Source organism: Hippocampus bargibanti, linkage group LG01, assembly GCF_051943395.1.
Source record: "Hippocampus bargibanti isolate YZ-2025 linkage group LG01, ASM5194339v1, whole genome shotgun sequence".
In the NCBI taxonomy this organism is placed as follows: domain Eukaryota; kingdom Metazoa; phylum Chordata; class Actinopteri; order Syngnathiformes; family Syngnathidae; genus Hippocampus; species Hippocampus bargibanti.
In genome coordinates this window covers 25,767,479-25,775,099 of record NC_142734.1, presented here as the reverse complement: position 1 = coordinate 25,775,099, position 7,621 = coordinate 25,767,479, and positions in this window count along the sequence as shown.

Sequence of the window (7,621 nt, the reverse complement as noted above, 5' to 3'; positions counted from 1 at the left end):
AAGAGGATGCACAAAACCGGGATAGATGGAGGACATTGATTCGCTGTGGCGACCCCTGAGGGGAAAAGCCGAAAGGAAAAGAAGATATAAAGAATGCTGACATGACATTTTAAACAAAACACGTTAACTGTTGCCAATCAAATGGTGAATACGCTACTCACCAGCAATGAACCTCACCGCACGTCACTGAACGGCTCCGAAAAAGGTTTGAGCGCCCTCTGAAGCGGCGACGCCCCCGATTGGCCGCTAGATGGCATCAGACGTGAGCCATCACGTCCGCTCGCAATCGGAGCCAGATGAAAACTGTAAGGGGTGGGGGGACGACATACGAGAGCTTTTGTTCAAGCGCGGACCAGCCTGTTTGTTCTTGTCGCCCTTCTTCGCAGTCGTTTGGAAGCCTATGCGGCAGAGTCAGCACGATCCACGTTTTCGAGGCTGACTTATGCCAAGGTGTTGGTTGGCCCTCAGAAGGCTGATTGGACCGATTGGCTCCATTAATTCGCATTTCTTTCCTTTACATTTCTACTAGGATGAAAAGACAATAAGAGAAAGTGACGCCTGCACTTTTGCAACCGCTGCGCCACACAAGGGAACACAATATAGGAATGCTGTGGTATTCCTACTTTTCCTTTTTTTGGGGTGTGTGAATGTGTCACTCAGTCACATGCTTTCCATCTGCGTTATGTTGAGTGCAGAGGGGATAAAAAGATTCTCTTGTCTCCCGGTCACATGCTAATTGGGTCATGAGCGGCAAGCCACTGATGGAGCACACTGCGCTCTTGTCAAGTGATAAAGTGGTGGATGTTGTCAATCTTTCGGAATGCTGCAACGATGAAGGAACTGTGAGGAAAGCAAACGGAAGACAAGGAGCGTCTCTTGGTTTGAGTGCCAAATTCCCCGAACGGGACAGGCCCTCAAGTCACGCTGGAAAATGTTTCCTCCAATGAGGTGGCGCTGCAACACCCCCAAACTCGGCTTCGAAGAGAAACAACATCCTCCCCGGAACCCTTCCTTCAAATGACAGCAATGGAAAGCCTTCCAACATTTCGTGTGTGTGTGTGTGTGTGTGTGTGTGTGTGTGTGTGTGTGTGTGTGTGTGTGTGTGTGTGCGTGTGTGTGTGCGTGTGTGTGTGCGTGTGTGGGGGGGGGGTTTGTTTGATAGCGGGGGGGGGGGATACTGTTTGGCTTACCTCCCTTTTTCTGTACGGACATCCAACAACACTAGAGTAAATGCATTGTGAATGAACCCTGTGAACGCTTGCGTAAGATGTGGGCGGAGACGAAGGCCATTGCTGTCATTTGAGTTGCTTGAGATGGTGGGTAAGATGGACGATTACCTAAATGTTTCAAAATCACAGCGAGCTGCAACCAAGTCTGCTCTTCTCATGAATGTTAACGACATCCAGATCAATATGTTTCGGAGAGCACAAGTCAGCATACTCTGGCCCCCATCAAATCCAGATGTTGCAATACTTGGTCCGGGGTTGCATATATCTTCATTGAGAGCAGAAAAACATCCGCCCCATTTATTTATTTATTTATTTATTTATTTATTTATTTATTTATTTATGTCTGTCTGTCTTTAAATACTTTAAAAACATTTTAAACTCCGAAAAAAAGACGGGTTAAAGATTACTTCCAAATATAATACTCAATGTCTATTTGAAAAAAAAGAATATTTGCAAAATGGCAAATACAATATTTATCACCTGGTTAATGTGATTTCTGGTCCTGCACCTCAGCGCACAGCCTCTGCACATCAGGGCTGTATGATCATCCATTTCATAAAATGATTTTTGCTCTGATCAGTCTTCCACATCAGTTCCGAAACGGCTCTTTTTCTCTCATCTCCACCCGGATATTTTTGAGCAAAAGCTGTGTGTTTGTTCTGGAAATGTCTTGCGACATTTGACTTTTTGTTGTTTGCTAACTTCTCATTACGCATACCGGTAAACCCGTCTCGTCAGCAGTGAAGGCGGACGAATCTGCCCACGTATCATTAAACGTTCTGTTTTCACTTTTCTTTTCTTAGATTTATCCATAGTTGGCCTACCTGGGGGTTGAAAATTTCAAGAAATCGTGCGCAATTTGGCGGTTGTGACCGGATATACGTCCACTGTCAATGGTTGTGACGTATATTATGCGCGACAAAAAAAATTCATACGTTTTATTTTGGATTATTTATAATCACCATAGTCTTCAAATTTAGTATTATATTTTAAAAACGAACGAACTAAAATAATATACATTAAATTGAATACTCATTATTTATTTTCTAAAGCCGCAGGGAGCCGCAGCAGGGGGGTGAAAGAGCCACGTGTGGCTCCGGAGCCGCGGGTTCCCGACCCCTGGCTAAGCCAGATACTTGGCATTGCTTTTTACATGCAATTGCATCAATTTCTGGAGTCAGGATCTGCACAGAGGAAATCCTCAGGACTGAATGAAGGTGTTCATCAGTGACACGAGTCCTATGTGGTGTTTTGTTCATCTTCATTATCGAAAACAGTAGCTCGCACAGATATGTGCTCCCGAACATTGAGAGCATTTGCGCAGCTTGGGCACAGAGTTCGGACAGCGTGTGAGGGAGGTAAGGTGGAAATTGCGCAGCACCGACAGAGTCATGAGCGTGTCGTGACACAATCCAAACCAAAACAACCAAACGGAGCTCAATAAGCTCCGTTTGGTGATTGCTTGCTGTGTTATTCACATCAAACGTAAAGGGGTTGCTAAAAAGTTCAAATCTACATTTTTGGGCTTCAAAGTCGGCAAATCGTCGGGCAAACTCAGCGCCAAGTGGAATGAGTATTTCAGCCAACCGTGCTGCCGCAATTGCCGGACAATTGCCACAAATGGTGGCTGCCCCACATCGAGCCTGCTCCATTTCCATTCTGTTCATGTTTTTAAGACGCGGACGGCAGTACCCGTTCTATCGCTTAGCAGCAGCTAAGCTTAGCTTCCTGCTCCATTTCCATTCTGTTCATGTTTTTAAGACGCGGACGGCAGTACCCGTTCTATCGCTTAGCAGCAGCTAAGCTTGGCTTCCTGCTCCACATCGAGAACTCCCGCCCCCAGCACCGGCTGCTCTCCTATTGGCTGCGTCTAGATGTCATCACAGCGTTTTGACACTCGAATTAAGAATGTTTTAAATCGGGCGTCAAATGACACCCCTCGCGGGCCAAATATAATTGTAGTGCGGGCCAAAATTGACCTGCGGGTTTTACTTTGACATGTCTGGACTAAGGAGCGGCCCGGTAGTCGAGTGGTTAGCACACCGGCTTCACAGTGCAGAGGTCGCAGGTTCGCGTCCCGGTCCGGCCTCCCTGTGTGGAGTTTGCATGTTCTCCCCGGACCCGCGTGGGTTTTCTCCGGGTCCTCCGGTTTCCTCCCACACTCCAAAACATGCATGGCAGGCAGATTGACCACTCCAAATTGTCCCTAGGTGTGAGTGTGAGAGTGACTGTTGTATGTCTTTGTGTGCCCTGTGATTGGCTGGCAACCAATTCGGGGTGTCCCCCGCCTCGTGCCCGAAGACAGCTGAGATAGGCTCCAGCAACCCCCGCGACCCTAATGAGGAATAAGCGGTACGGAAAATGAGATGAGATGAGATGTCTGGACTAAGCATTGTCCTTTCTTCAAAATGTGGATGTGTTTTGGAGCAGTCTCAATTTGTGTAAAATAGATGAAAAACATTTGGTGGGAACATACATGTTGCTTGCTTGCGACGGATCAAGTCCATGTTGGTGGAGCAGGGGCGCAAAAAGCATTGAAGTCACAGAGGCTCGCATGTTTAAAGAAGGATTTTTTTTCCTTTGGTCTCTTCCAAGTAAAGTGGGACAAAGGGAGGCGAACTCGGAATGAAAGGGAGAAACCCACGAGTTCAACAACACGCCAGGCCAGATAAGGAAATCAATACCAACCAGGCAAACACTTTGGAAAAAAAACACTGCCCCAGAATCCTCATGGACATGTGCTTTATTTGTCCTGAATGCTTTGTCTACATCTGGATACTTTGGCAATTCCAACCGCCGACCGCTTCTGTTTTATTTTTTATTGTTTTTGGCAAGGGGGAGGCAAATTCCAGGAAGATGGATGCTGGCCTCATACATGTCCGTTCATATTTTCGACATCATCTTTTCTGACAGGCGCTTGATGAAGTGGACGAAAAGAATGTGGGGTCCAACATGCTTGTAACTGGCGGGTATCTTGTCAATGGTTGCCACGACAACAAAAATATAATTTATTTAGACTTGTTCTGTAAAAGTGTTTAACGTTTCTATGCGAAACTTTATGTGTGTTTTTTCTAAAAATCGTCTTCGATACTTTATCATGTTTGTCATTGTCACTTCCGCTTCCGTGTCAGGTGTTTTAGATAAAAGCAAGTACGGCGAGACAGACGGAATGAAAGTCTTGAGAGAGAGACACAAGCAGAGTAACGAAAGTCTCGAGAGAGAGACACAAGCAGAGTAACGAAAGTCTCGAGAGAGAGACACAAGCAGAGTAACGAAAGTCTCAAATCTACGACAACGTTTATCTACTTTCGGTTAATAAGGTGCACACGGTACGTTATTAATTTCCTTATTGACTGAATGTTTTGTCAAACTTATTGTAATGTTGTTGTTTCAATGTTCTTTATAGTTTTCACGGTGTTCAAGTGTTTCACAATAAACGTTGTGACATCAGTACGAAGCGTCTTCCTTGACCGGGGTGGATACAATGCTTATTTTGGTCGTTTGCAGTTGGTCATGTGGTGTTTGATTGTGCGCCTCGCAGGCCGGAGGATCGAATGTGATTTTTGGTTGTTGGGCGGCCTTCCACGTCACCGAAACAACCCAGTTTAAAATGCCTTTTTTTAATGCAGTGGGCCGCAAGGTTGGCGAAAACGTGTGGAGATTGGTCGCAGCAGTGGCTGGGTTGTCAACTTGTGTCCTTCGAAGGACTGGCGACTAATCAAGGGGGCACCTGTGATAGGCTCTTCCTCCCCAACGCTCGCAAGGATATTAGCAAGGGAGACAATGGATTTCCACTAACTTCTTGAATGCTGATCTTGTGCGACCTCTCGACCTTAAAGGACAACCGACGCCTCCGGACAAGTTGTGTCCATAATTTGTAAACTCACTTCAAATGACTTCTACTGAGCGTATTTTACAAAGATTCCACGGCAATATAGCTCTATTTTACGTTTTAAGACTCGCGCTGTTGTTTTTTTCGAGTTGATGACGATGCCTGACGTGATGTCACGTCTGGAACGCCCCTGACCGAGAACGCAACACACAATGCATTTTGGGTACTTTGTTCGGTCTGAAAACTTCGTGTTGATGGCGAAATTAGAAGGAAAACACATAAATAACGCGATGGTGAATCGTTGTGTGTTGCACCAAGACTACTATTTGATACTAGTTGACACAAATTCCCAGCTGACAAATCAGCCCATTTTCAACTGAGCTTCTTGTCTATTTTCTGGTACGCTACATTGGAGTCCTGATGGCTCGAATTGATACGCAAGTACTTCTTTAATTGATTGCAAACATTTATGCTTTCCTCTTCAGAACTATTTGAATCATATTCATAACTGGATGAGTAACAAGAAAGCATCTTCTCCGAATCTGAAGCTATTGTTTTGATTCTAGAGCAAGGCGAAGACGTCCTGCCGTAATGTCACAAGGGGGCGGGACCTTCTGAAACTCGCTATTTCCAGGGTCATTTTGAAGTAGTTTTGGGACACTAACTCATTTTTATCTGTGTTTTGCATTTGACTAAAAATATCAGCCCAAATACCCAAAACACACAGTTTTGGGTATTTTAGATGCTATAAAACGGTCAGGAAACAAAAAAATGGTGTCAGTTGTCCTTTAAAGGACAACCGACACCATTTTTTTGTTTCCTAACTGACATAAAAAAAACGTTTTATAGCATCTAAAATACCCAAAACACACAGTATGATGTTTTTAGTCAAATGCAAAACACCAATAAAATGACTTAAAGTATCCAAAATCTGCAAAAAAAATTGAGCTGCGAATTGGGCATTTTCAGAAAGTCCCGCCCCCAGTTCGTGACGTCACGCCAAGACGTCTTGCATTGCTTGTGAATCAAAACAATGGCTTCAGATTCGGAGAATATGCTTTCTTGTTACACATCCAGTTATGAATATAATTCAAATAGTTCTGAAGAGGAAAGCATACATGTTTGCAATCGATTAAAAATTTATTGCATGCCATTTTGAGGCAACATTGGGGAGAAACGATCACCATAAAAGAGGCACAAAATGGCGACCTCCAGTGGCCACCTCCGCTTCCACAGGCTGATAAATTCCTTATATGGAGCTTGGATGCCCTCTTCTGGCGGCTTTTGGGTGCAACACGGTTCTCAGACCAAACATGTACAGCAAAATACATTGACGCGATGGAAGGACTGTTACAATGTGTCTTTTTTCGGTCAGGGGGCGGTCCTTTCGTGACGTCACGTACGGACTCGTCTCCAACTCAAAAACAAGACTTCCTGAATATTTAGAGCGAGTCTTAAAACGTAAAATATAGCTATATGCGGTGGAATCTTATTAAAATACGCTCAGTAGAAGTCATTTGAAGCCATTTTACAAATTATGGACACAACTTGTCCGGAGACGTTGGTTGTCCTTTAAGGCATACATGCCAATCGCAAGCATGGCGTGCTGCCAAATCACAGCCAACATGAAAAGCCGACAAAAAAAAAAAAAAAAATACAAAAAATCATCGAGCAGACAGTCAAGAGAAAGAACTCCCGTTACACCATGTGTTCATTGAACTCGGTCAAGGGCGCGCACGCCCAATTCAAATGACGGCGAGCTTCTCGGCTTGGAGGCCATCTGGAGACGGCTCTCCTGCTGATGCAAAACGCGTTTCTGATCAGGTGGTGTAACTTCCTCCGTCAACGTTTTGCTTTCTCACTGAATCATTTGCTTATTTTGTGTGTGTGTGTGTGTGTGTGTGTGTGTGTGTGTGTGTGTGTGTGTGTGTGTGTGTGTGTGTGTGTGTGTGTGTGTGTGTGTGTGTGTGTGTGTGTGTGTGTGTGTGTGTGTGTGTGTGTGCAGGAGCTGGAGAAATGAAGCAGTTGAAAAGTGCTAATAAGCATTCTCCTTCCCGCTGTCCTGTTTGTTGTCTCAGAGAGGCCTGTGAGCACAATCCCGCCTTGGGAAGATCCAGTGGGTTCCCTGAGGCCCATGGAGTGGGCCTGCACGGCCCCGCCTACGCCTCCCCTCTCAAAGGCGCTGCCACGTCAGCACAAAGCGCTGGCGGCAAGTCCCAAAGTACAAATAGTCAATTTTCCCCACAAACTTTCCCACTTATTTGATTTTACCCCATGCTTCTCCCAACTACACTGGTGACAATTTAACACAGCCTTAAACAGAGGTGAAGTTGACTGCCCCTGACATTCTGGGGGTCTTTCAAAGTAAAGAAGGCTGTGAAGCAGATGGAAGGTGCAGCTTCACAGCCAGCCATGCTACCCCATACATCTTGAAATGGGGCTAGGGCCAGGAAAAATCGGGGGCCAGTTCAATAATATTAAACGGCGACCACGAGATGACAACAGCATTTGGTCACCAGCACATCCCGAATGCTCATTGGCGTTTTAGCGCGCTTTTCTC